The 12,597-nt window shown below is 40.5% G+C and overlaps 2 long non-coding RNA genes across 2 annotated transcripts; both read right to left on the bottom strand.

Annotated features, from left to right (window-relative positions):
* Window positions 1–2,813: 2,813 nt before the first annotated feature.
* LOC145551864 (uncharacterized) lies at window positions 2,814–3,258 on the bottom strand. The gene is made up of 2 exons (XR_014087723.1): window positions 2,933–3,258; window positions 2,814–2,855 (listed from the first exon to the last, which is right to left on the bottom strand). It is a non-coding gene; the product is annotated as an uncharacterized LOC145551864 (long non-coding RNA).
* Window positions 3,259–9,948: 6,690 nt separating this feature from the next.
* On the bottom strand, window positions 9,949–10,343 carry LOC145551973 (uncharacterized). The gene is made up of 2 exons (XR_014087875.1): window positions 10,068–10,343; window positions 9,949–9,990 (listed from the first exon to the last, which is right to left on the bottom strand). It is a non-coding gene; the product is annotated as an uncharacterized LOC145551973 (long non-coding RNA).
* Between the last annotated feature and the right edge of the window lie 2,254 nt (window positions 10,344–12,597).

The raw sequence follows: 12,597 nt of genomic DNA, 5'->3' as shown, positions 1-12,597 counted from the left end.
TGATCCCACAGTGCTACCCCTCCACACCCTCCTACCTCCATCCCCTTTCACTTTCTCTTGAGATGTACAGTGCTGGTAGTGTTCTCTTCCCTACATGATGAGTTAATGGAAGGGGGGTTGAATATTTTAAACTGTGCTTCACTCTCATCCTTCCTCTCCTTGCTCGTCTGTCTTTTTTTCCCCTCCTCCTTCAGCTGTGCATTAGTAGAGTGCACACATGACCCTGTTTCTGTCACTGCAGTCCACTTTTGGAATCTGCATGACATCATTTTGTATTTTTGGGATGAGCAGCGGTACAGTGAGTGTCTGTTCTGCCTCTCTGCAGCTGAGGGAGGCTGCAGATCTCTTTTTTTTTCTTTTCTTTTTTTTGGCTGTCTGTAATAACAGCCTTCTTTAAAGGTCTGCGTCTACGGCTGGTTCTGTATCAAATAGCTGTTAAAGACTTTACTATATGCAAAACGGACACAAATGCACTTTTTGTTTTTTTTTAACAAAAAAGAAAGGACAAACTGAAAGACGTCAACACATTTCTTTGCCCTCTTGATAAAGTTACATGTACACATACAGTAAGACCATTATTACTCCTACCAGTCCCTTGTGCAGATGCACAAACTCTCACACACTCACTTCTGTTCTCTAAGACAACCGGGATTGCCTGCTGAGGATTCTGACGGCCTCTCTTGGACTATCGCCATATGCATTCCTCCTTCCCCAGGTTGCTGTTGGTTCATCTGAGCTCAGCCAGTGCACTCTGTCACCCCATAAGTCTGTGCATATATGTGCATGCATATGTGTATGTGTGTGCGTGCCTGTTCCAGTGTGGGCCCATGTTCTGCATGCATCTTTAACTTAATAGAAAGTTATCTTCAGCATTTGTGTACACACAAAGGCATGTTTGTATGATTTTATTCATTGCTTCTTGTGAACCACTCAGCCATGCAGAAAATTACCATGATATGGCCCTCTGTGCAGGGCCCGACTGCACTCACTACTGTGTGCGTGCTGGCTATGAGCCAGGAGCAACAACTGAAGGAGTGCGCAGCAGAAAACAGGTCAACTGGGTGTATCGTTGCTTGGACGAAACTAAATCAATATGCAATTGAGTTTACCACTTGTTTTCTAATGTTGAGAAGGGAGAGAAGGCTAAATTTATGTAAGCTATTTGTTTAGCTTGATGTGCAAACTAAAGTTGATTCTGCGTTTCTACTGTAATTTTGCAATTATGAGTGCCAGGCAAAAGTATTCGTGGCTCGTGAGCGTTTTCACATTTTATCCAGTTACTACAACAAACAACAAGACTAAGAAGAATAGGTAAACAGACAAAAAGACAAAAGAAAAATGTGCAGAAAAATTAAGAGTCCAGTTTCGTTCATTTACAATGTACAGGATGTTTCAGGATGTGTGTTAATTGATATGCCAGATAAAATAACCAAATAGTCATGAATAAACAATAAAAAAATAGCTAAAATTAAGTCAGTCATAATTTGGTGTAAAACACATTTAAAGAACCTCAGAAAGAGACTATCACAGACGTATGGCTACATTTTACTCATTAGTTTATCAAATTGTGAAGGAAATAGGCTTTTTCAAAAATAACCACTTTTGACAGCTGTGCAGCAAGTTTCTGTGATAGTTAAGCAATGTAAAACAGGAATAAAAAGCAAAATTTTTGTCATCTTTAGCATTACAATGCTAAAGAAAGATCCAACATTATGGTATCTAATATAAACAGAAAAAAATGTTCAACCGCAGAATTTCAGATTTTAAACCTTTTCATGTTCCTTTATTAAAAATGTCTTCATTCAGTTATGTTGTCTTGATTTTATTATATTGTTCTTTAAATAAATTCAACCTTGAGATATTGCTTGAGATTTGTGCATTCATAACATTATTTTATCTATGCGACAAAACCAACTCTATTTATGACATTACGTATCCTCTCACCGCAAGGGCATTGTAAATGTTCTCAGCAACTGGTAGTTGGGACTGAGAAAATTTGTTCGCAGTCATTAAAGGCTTATAGGATGATCATGCTTTTGTCTAAAAAGGAAAAATATATATTTTGACTCTACGTTTCTACTGACAACCTAATTCTCTACAGTACGGGTGGCCCTGTTGCTGCCAGCTGTCGGAACATAAATTTTATTTTAAATAACTTGATAACAGTGGTTCATACACGAGAAGGAGCGAAGGAATCGAAGGCAGCTGGTTTAATCTGCACAGTATGTGTGCATGTCAGAGAGAGAGGAAAATGAGTTCAGCTCAACAAAAATCAACTGGGACCTGGCCACCCATCTGGACTACAAAGCACTTAGCTCCGGTCTACACACATACACATATGTGCACTTGTCAGTGAACCCCTCGCCGGTGGAATCATACTGGCGGGAGTCGCTGCCAAGTCAATAACACAGACTGATCCCTGATGCTGAACTTCTTGGAAGTCCCAGCTAGTCTCAGTGCTTCATGTACCTGCACAGCGGTCCAGCTGCTGCCCGGCTAAAAGGTGAGTAGAAGAGATCAGCAAATCTATCACCCCCTCTGCTCCTGCCCGGAGGTCACCCTTACTTGAAACACACTTCAGAGAAGAGATCATGGGAACAATGAGCCTCTGAGATTGGGTGCATTCATTTCCTTGGATCAATGAGCTCTTATGTACTTTTACCAAAGTTTTTTTTTCCTGCTCTGCACAATGACATTGGAATAATCAATGTTTTTTTTTCTATGACCCGAGAATTACGTCTTGCCTCATCTTGCTTTATCTGTCAAGTTTGTCAAAGTATAACTCCCTCCAGGCAGAAAACGGACACAAGGCGTTCTTGGGTTGTTACTGGCATTTAATAACTTCGCCGTGAGAACTGTACAAAAGATAAAATACATTTACATAAAGAAAGACAATCCATTTACAAACAAAACTAAAATACAAAACGAGTACCTCATTGGCCGCTTCAACCTGAAAGGGTTAGTAAACTTCGTGTAGCTTCTTGCAACACGAGCCTCGGTGCCTCACCAAATCTCTCCAACAAAGAAAAGAAGAAAAACATGCTGCCCTCTGCAGTGTGTGGTGTGTAACTAAAAATATGTACCTAAATGAAACAACAAATTAACATTGGTTCCGCTCTGGTAACCTTTTCACAACTTATAAACAAAATATTTACATCAACTTAAATCATAAAATTAAACCAAACTGTATAACTGCCACCGATGGCAGCCACACTCCCACCAAATCACAGGTGATTTCCTACTAAACCTGAATACAAAAGAAAATGCTTGTGGTCCAACATGAGTTATAGAAAGTCACGTGTTCTGAGCTACTCGGCTTCGACAAGAGTAACTGTTTTGTGGATGGGTCTCTCAAGACATACTGGCTTGTTAACTCTTTTTCCTTGGTCATCAAGTGTTGCATCACTCATCAACAATTCGAGTTTCCTAATGACTCCATCTTCACTAGGGTACACTTTAGTGACCTTGGCCAGTTTCCACTCATTTCTGGGTAGACTATTGTCCATCAGAATCACAATATCATCGATCTTGGCATTTCTCTGTGTCTTGTGCCATTTGTTTCTTTGCTGAAGATTCAGCAGGTATTCCCTTTTCCATCTGGTCCAAAATTCATTGGCCAAGTACTGTACCTTGCGCCATCTTTTACGAAGATAAAGATCTTCTTTCACAAACTCACCAGGTGGTGGTAAAATCACTGAAGACTTCATGGTCAGAATGTGATTCGGCGTAAGAGGTTGTGGAGAAGTAGGATCACTTAGCAGGTGAGTTGTTAAGGGCCTACTATTTATGATCGCCATAACTTCATAAAGGTATGTACGTAAAGATGAAATGTCAAGCCTTTTGGATGAATGATCCAAATGGATGTCAACACACTTCTTACTGTCCTGATCTGCCTTTCCAGGCTCCACCCATATGGCTAGCAGATGCTGGGTTCATGATAAATTCACAACCTAGTTGTTTTAGGCTTTCTTGGTCCATTTCTTTACAGATTCCAAGAACTCTCGTCTTGCTCCAACAAAGTTGGTTCCCTGATCTGACCGAAGCTGCCGAACATTTCCACGTATGGCAATCAATGTTCGAAGAGCATTAATAAAAGAGTCAGACGTCATGTCATCAAGTAGCTCTATATGCACAGCACGCGAGCACAGGCATGTGAATAGCAGACCGTAGCGTTTAAGCTCCTTCTTCCCTCCTTAACGTAAAATGGGCCAAAGCAGTCCATTCCACAATAGGTAAAGGGAGGCGATGCTTCCACTCTTTCACGCGGTAAATCTGCCATTCTTTGTACTTCAGCATTTCTTCTGAACTTCCTGCATTTCACACACTTATAAATGTAAGAAGACACTGTGTGACTGCATCCCATATCCAGATGCCATTTGATCGGAGCTCGTTCATGGTCATCCCACGTCCTTGGTGATGAATTTTTTGATGGAAATGACCAATGAGCAGCTGTGATATATGGTTTTGCTTGGCAGATTGCTGGATGTTTAATGTATGCGTGTAAAGAAGAACGTTCCAGCCGACCTCCTACTCTGAGCACACCCTTTTCATCCAAGAAAGGATTCAGTTTATGCAGCCTGTTTGTGATATTCTTTGTTTCCTCCTTGGATTTAGATCTTTGATTTCTTCAGAAAACACTTCTCTTTGGACTGTAGCTATGATGAAAATCTCAGTCTCTTTTCTCTCCTCAAGACTGGTGACTTTGTTGGTTCTGGAGAGCAAACCCTTGACCTCTTTGACACATCGCATGAGTCGTGCAATGGCTTTAACCAGTCTTGTCCAGTTTGAGAACCTAGAGAAACGATTGAGCAGAGACTCTTCTGTCGTCAGTGTCTTATGTACAAAGGTTTTTGTAGTTCTGGATCTTCAGCTTCCAACTCTCCCACCTTAACATCATTAGCAGGAAGTTTGTCATGCCAGAGAAAATCTGGACCAGTGAACCAGTTGGAAGTGATCAGTCCTTTAGCTGTCAGACCTCGCGATGCATGATCCGCGGGGTTGTCTTCAGAAGCCACATATCTCCATTGATCTGGATCGGAACCTTCTTGTATGCGCTGAATGCGATTCGCCACAAATATGTGAAATCGTCTAGCATCGTTGTTAATGTATCCAAGAACAACCTTTGAATCAGTCCAAAAGAATTCTTGGGCTTGGATCTCGAGCTCTCTTTTAAGCAGGTCACTTGTTCGAACAGCAATAACAGCTGCTGACAGCTCAAGTCTGGGTACTGTGGTGACTTTTGTAGGGGTCACCCTGGCCTTGCCAATAACCAGAGAACAGTAGACTTGGTTTGATATACTGACAGCTCTCAAGTAAGAACATTCGCCGTATCCTTTAACACTTGCGTCTGAGAAATGATGCAACTCATATCTTTCGACTTTCTCAAAACCCTTTGGGAGATAACATCTTTGTATTTTGATGTCGGACAGGTTCTTTAGGTCAAACAGCCAAGACTCCCATCGTGGTTTGAGATCCTCAGACAATGGCTCGTCCCATCCAATCTTGTCTCTACACATCTCTTGGAGTATTTGCTTCCCGACCAGAATAAATGGTGCTACAAACCCAAGAGGGTCATAGATGGATGCTACTGTTGATAAAACACCTCTTCTAGAAAGGGGGCGTTCATCCACAATCACTCTGAAATGGAACTGGTCCGAAACAACACACCATTTAATTCCCAAAGCTCTCTCAATGTGTGACTCTCCAAGAGTCATGTCACGATTTCTTACTGAATCTGCACAGTCATCTTCTGGAATGGATACAAGAACATCTTGGTTGTTGGAAATAAACTTGTGAAGTCGCAGCTTGCCAGCACTACAAAGTTGTCTTGCTTCCTTCACCAACTTTATAGCTTCATCTTTGGTTGCAACACTTGTCAGTCCATCATCCACGTAAAATTTCGTTCAATGAACTGGATGGTTGTTTCACTGTAGTGGCCTTGACCTTGGGCAGCAACGTGCTTCAACCCAAAGTTTGCACATCCTGGCGATGATGCAGCTCCAAATAGATGAACTCTCATGCGGTAGATGGCTGGTTGAGCCTGAAAGTTTCCATCATGCCACCAGAGAAATCTCAAGTAGTCCTGATCCTCTGTTTTAACATGAAATTGATGGAACATGCGCTCAATGTCACACATTATGGCAACTTGTCCCTTACGAAAACGGCAGAGAACACCTATCAGGCTGTTCGTTAATTCTGGCCCAGTGAGCAGGTAGTCATTTAATGACACACCTTCAAACTTTGCAGAGCAGTCAAATACGACCCGTATTTTTCCCGGCTTGTGTGGGTGATAGACTCCGTGATGAGGAATATACCACACAGGACCTTTGTTAGTTTCTTCTTCTGGGACTCTTTCTGCATCTCCATTTGTTATGATTTCCTCATAAAGATTGTGTAGTCACTTTGGTATTGTTTATCTCTTTCAAATCTCCTTTTCAAGCATCGGAGTCTGTGAACTGCACACACCTTATTATCTGGGAGATTTGGTCGATCTTTCTTGAAAGGAAGTGGCATTTCACAATGACCATCTGCTTTAATTTTGACTCCTTTTTCCATTATAGATAGGAACCGCAAATCCTCCTGAGATAAATTTGCATCTTCAACTCTTCTCTCACTGAAGTCAGACTCAAGCATCCTCAACACATCTGGTGGAGAAATGAACTCTTTAACTTGAGTTCTGCAAATGTATTTCACTTCGTTTGTGAGATTCTTAGATGTCTGAGGTTTCACAGACTTCATGATGATCTTATGGCTGCTTCCAATTGCATCACCATAGTCGACACACGGGCTAACACAACCGACTATGCTCCATCCAAGATCTGTTTTTGAGCAAATGGTTCGTTATCTTTACCCGGCACCACTTCTCGGGGTAACAAAGCCTGTGGACAGTTGTAACCTATGAGTAGTCCTACATCACACTCTATCAGTGGAGCAATCTCCTCTGCAAGATGCTCTAGATGTGGCCATACTCTCGCAGTTTTTGGAGTCGGAATGTGACTTAGATTAGCAGGAATGAACTCTCTTGAATAGGTTACAGGTAGAGAAATCTTCTTTGATGAATAAAAACCTCTCACCTGCAGTCCAACTAATCTCTGACTTGGGATGATTGTATTTCTGGACGAAAGTGTGGAGAGTTTTAACTGCACAGGTTCTCCTTTCGTGTCCAGAATGTCTGCCTTATCTTGCACGATGAATGTCGTATCGCTTTGGTTATCAAGTAGAGCATAAACAAGAATTTCATTCTCTGGGTTACTTGACGTAGATAACCACACTGGAACAACTGTAGAAGAGTACATGTTGTCCATCCCTTGCACTACTCTGTTTGATGTAGCTTCATTTGAGGGTTCAATATTGTGGTTGTGCTCTGTTTTTTCCTTTGATTTTTTATTTTCAGAGGTTTTTACACTTTCCCCATACTCATCACTGCTTTTCTCTTTTCTATTTACTCTTTCACGATCTTCGTGTAAACACGTTGGATGTTTTCCCTTACATGTTTCACAAAGGCTTCTTCTTTTGCAGTTCTTAGAGTGGTGTCCTGGTTGCAAACATCCAAAACACAATCTTTTCGTTTGGACAAACCTGAGACGTTCCTGAACTGGTTTTTCGTTGAATTTCCAGCATTTCTGAATGCCATGGTTTTGTTTTTCACAAAAGATGCACCCCTTCTGTTCTGGATTCTCTTCAGAGTTGCTCACAAGCACCTTTGCACCAACATTTCGTGTCTTTGTTGTCTTTATTTTTTCACCATCACCAGATTTCAAGGCGTGAAGAGAAGTTACTGGATTGCAAGCTATTTTTGCTTCTTTTGTGATGAACTCCACAAACTGACTGAATGTAGGAAAATCATTACAAGTTTCTTCTATCTCAATCACTTTTCTGTTCCAACTGGCTACCAACCAATCAGGAAGCTTTGTGAGAAGTTTCTGATTTTCATCACAGGTGTTCAATACATCTAGACTTTTAATCTGGGACATGGCAGCCTGGCAGCCCCTGAGAAAGTCTGAAAAATCCCTCAGTTCAACACTGTCTCTGGGTCCTATTTTGGGCCATGATGCAAGCTTATCCTTGAAAGCTTTAGCTATCACAAATGAGCTTCCAAATCTTTCTTCCAGGATAACCCATGCTGAATCATAAGCTGCATCTGTTCCTAACAGGAAATAACTTTCAATGGCTTTTCTTGCTGATCCACCAACGTATTTACGAAGGTAGTAAACTCTTTCGTTTACTGGGATGTTTTTCCTGCCTATTAGTGTTTGAAATGACATCTTCCAGTCCTTGTATCTTAGTGGGTCTCCAGTAAATACAGAAGGTTCAGGTACTGGGAGACGGCTCACATTAATAGACTCTGCTATTGCTTCAGCAAGAACTGTGGCACTGTCTGCTTGGGGTGGATGCTCATAGGAACTTCTTTTAGCTCCTGAAGATCGACGTCGTTCAACTGACCGGTTATGAAGTAACTCTGCAATTTCTTCATCTGAGCTTGCTTCTTGTTCATAAACTTGCAGCCGTGCCTTTGCCGCACTTAACTTCTTAACGGTCTGTAGACGTTCTATTTGTCTGCGTTTTTCTTCCAGTGCTTTCTTTCTTGCTACATTTTCTTCCTCTTGTAATGCCATCCTCTTTCTATCTTCTTCTTCAAGGTTTTCAAGTTCTTGTTGTTCACTTTCTATCTCTTGCAGAACCTTTAAAGCAGCTTGTGTAGCAGCTAGCTCTGCTGCAGCCTCCTGTCTCCTAATAGAGGAAAGGCTCGACTGTCGGGACTTAATGCTTGAACTGCTAGCAGAGATTGAACTTCGAGAATTTTTACCTGTGGCTTTAGAGACTGAAGATAGAAACACAGAACCAGACTCAGGCCAGACAACATCCTCTGTCTGATCATCTTCGTCATCCTGGTTGTGAAGATAACTGGATGCATTTTTCAAGATTATTTCAGATACAGCATCACAGGTGTCTACTCTGCGACGGATCTCACTACATGGGGGAACACATTTGCGCAGTTCTTCATAACTGTGCTTCACATCTGCAGATGCACAAGTTATCTTACTCATCAATTCCTGCACAACCTCAATAGAGGGAGTTCCGTTTATCACCTTTTTAGCTTGCTTTGCAGTCACTTTCCATTTATTGTAAGTATTGGTAAAACGATCCTGCAGTTTTTTTGATTTGTCATCATGCAGTTCTTGAGCCTTTTCAGTAAGCTTTCTAGTCCTGTGGCTTCTTCTTGGCTCTTCTGTTTCAAATGACTGCTGTAGAGCTGCGCCATTACTGTCTTTAAGTAAGTCGCCCTTCTTAGTTTCAGTGTCAGTCATTTGCTCCATTATGCAACTTTTACTTATTACTTGGCTCAAGATAACTTTTAGCTATAGTTTACAGAACTAATGACTTAACAATAACAACTCAAGTAGTTGAAATAATAGCTACAAACGAATGAATAATAAGAATGAATAATAGAAAATATTTTTCACACCACTTCAAACCTTAAGAAAATGCTTGAATAAATATCAGCTTAAATTACATAAACGTGAACTGTTTCGAGAACCAACAACGTACAAAACTGAGCACTTAATTATTCAACACTTTTAGCATCTAAATGACAGGAATATATAAAATGACTTCACCTACAAAAATCTTAGATAAAACCTTTAACTTGGACAAAAAACGTATGCAGAGCACCAGATTACTCCTTAAAAGTACTTAACAAAGTTGATCCACTTCCTAACATTTAACTTGTTTTAAATGTATCACTTGTTGGAACATCAATGTAAACTTTAAAGCGCTTGCTGCTTCGGTTTCTGGTGTAGCACAATCTTATCTGTGTGATGCTAGAGTGCGATGAATCTTCTTTGCTACTCAGTGGCTGGACGGCACAGTTCCTCGTCTCCTCACCTCATGTCGAGCAGACTGAGTTCTCACTATAACTCCCTCCAGGCAGAAAACGGACACAAGGCGTTCTTGGGTTGTTACTGGCATTTAATAACTTCGCCGTGAGAACTGTACAAAAGATAAAATACATTTACATAAAGAAAGACAATCCATTTACAAACAAAACTAAAATACAAAACGAGTACCTCATTGGCCGCTTCAACCTGAAAGGGTTAGTAAACTTCGTGTAGCTTCTTGCAACACGAGCCTCGGTGCCTCACCAAATCTCTCCAACAAAGAAAAGAAGAAAAACATGCTGCCCTCTGCAGTGTGTGGTGTGTAACTAAAAATATGTACCTAAATGAAACAACAAATTAACATTGGTTCCGCTCTGGTAACCTTTTCACAACTTATAAACAAAATATTTACATCAACTTAAATCATAAAATTAAACCAAACTGTATAACTGCCACCGATGGCAGCCACACAAAGTAACAGGTTTTTGTAAGAAGTCTCAGTTTATATGGCACTTTTATCACCGTACTGATCATTGAAATTGCTTTACATTAGAGGTCCCATCAAAATGTGACGAGGGATCTGGAATCGAAGTTCCATCGCTGGAAATCTATATTATCCAGATGGCAAATAAAAATCACTTTTTCTGAGATGTATGTGATATAAACATTGCTATATCTAACTTAAAAACAAATAACTGCATTAGACCAAATGTTAAAATAAATGCAACATCATAGTTATATATACAGGTCCTTCTAAAAAATTAGCATATTGTGATAAAGTTCATTATTTTCCATAATGTAATGGTAAAAATTAAACTGCCATATATTTTAGATTCATTGTGCACCAACTGAAATATTTCAGGTGTTTTATTGTTTTAATACTTATGATTTTTGGCATACAGCTCATAAAAACCCAAAATCCCTGTCTCAAAAAATTAGCACATCATGAAAAGTTTCTCTGAAAGAGCAATTAACATGATCATCTGATTCAACAAAGTAACTATAAACATCTGCAAAAGATTCCTGAGGCTTTTAAAAACTCCCAGCCTGGTTCATTACTCAAAACCGCAATCATGGGTAAGACTGCCGACCTGACTGCTGTCCAGAAGGCCATCATTGACACCCTAAAGCAAGAGGGTAAGACACAGAAAGAAATTTCTGAACGAATAGGCTGTGCAGAGTGCTGTATCAAGGCACCTCTGTGGGAAGGAAAAAGTGTGGCAGAAAACGCTGTACAACGAGAAGAGGCGACCGGACCCTGGGGAAGATTGTGGAGAGGACCGATTCCAGACCTTGGGGGAAGCAGTGGACTGAGTCTGGAGTAGAAACAGTAGAGCCACCGTGCACAGGCGTGTTCAGGAAATGGGCTACAGGTGCTGCATTCCCCAGGTCAAGACACTTTTGAACCAGAAACAGCAGCAGAAGCGTCTGACCTGGGCTACAGAGAAGCAGCACTGGACTGTTGATCAATGATCCAAAGTACTTTTTTCGGATGAAAGCAAATTTTGCATGTCATTCGGAAATCAAGGTACCAGAGTCTGGAGTAAGACTGGGGAGAAGGAAATGCCAAAATGCCAGAAGTCCAGTGTCAATAGCCACAGTCAGTGATGGTCTGGGGAGCTGCTGGTGTTGGTCCACTGTTTTATCAAGGCAGGGTCAATGCAGCAGCTATCAGGAGATTTTGGAGCACTTCATTCTTCCATCTGCTGAAAAGCTATATGGAGATGAATATTTCATTTTTCAGCACAACCTGGCACCTGCTCACAGTGCCAAAACCACTGGTATTACTGACCATGGTGTTACTGTGCTCAATTGGCTTGCCAACTCTCCTGACCTGAACCCCATAGAGAATCTGTGGGATATTGTGAAGAGAAAGTTGAGAGACGCAAGACCCAACACTCTGGATGACCTTAAGGCCATCAAAGCATCCTGGGCTCCATAACACCTCAGCAGTGCCACCGGCTGATTGCCTCCATGCCACACCGCATTGAAGGCTGCAAAAGGATTCCTGACCACGTATTGAGTGCATAACTGAACATAATTATTTGAAGGTTGACTTTTTTGGTATTAAAACACATTTCTTTTATTGGTCGGGTGAAATATGCTAATATTTTGAGACAGGGATTTTGGGTTTTCATGAGCTGTATGCCAAAATAATCAGTATTAAAACAATAAAAGACCTGAAATATTTCAGTTGGTGTGCAATGAATCTAAAATATATGCGTTTAATTTTTATCATTACATTATGGAAAATAATGAACTTTATCACAATATGCAAATTTTTTGAGAAGATACCTGTGTATATATAATAAATTGTATTTATATAGCATCTTTGTGTTTCACAGATAAAACATAATGACACAAAGTAAAACAAGACAGCCATTCTTCTCAGGAAACCCAGCAGATTGCATTGAGTCATTCATCAATATCGGAAGAAAGTTTAGATCAACAGAGACATTTCTAAAACTTGACGTTTCTCCATAACTGATACTGGAAACTTGTCAGAAAGCTGGAGAAGCAACAAGAAATTCTTGTGAATAGTGATTGTGTTTAATATTGTATGAGACAAATCGCTTGTATTCACCATAAGTCTGTATTAGAGACTGAAAGACAGAAGCCTTTTCTTTCTAAAGAAAACATCAAGGCCTCACTGAAATCTCCCAATACCTTCTGGAAGGACATGTTACAGTCTGAATAAAGCAAACTTGTATTTTTGGAT

The sequence above is a fragment of the Poecilia reticulata genome, chromosome 6 (genome assembly GCF_904066995.2).
Source record: "Poecilia reticulata chromosome 6, P_reticulata-male-v2, whole genome shotgun sequence".
In the NCBI taxonomy this organism is placed as follows: domain Eukaryota; kingdom Metazoa; phylum Chordata; class Actinopteri; order Cyprinodontiformes; family Poeciliidae; genus Poecilia; species Poecilia reticulata.
Note: the sequence above shows the minus strand (reverse complement) of the source record. Positions and strands in the feature narration are given on the sequence as shown.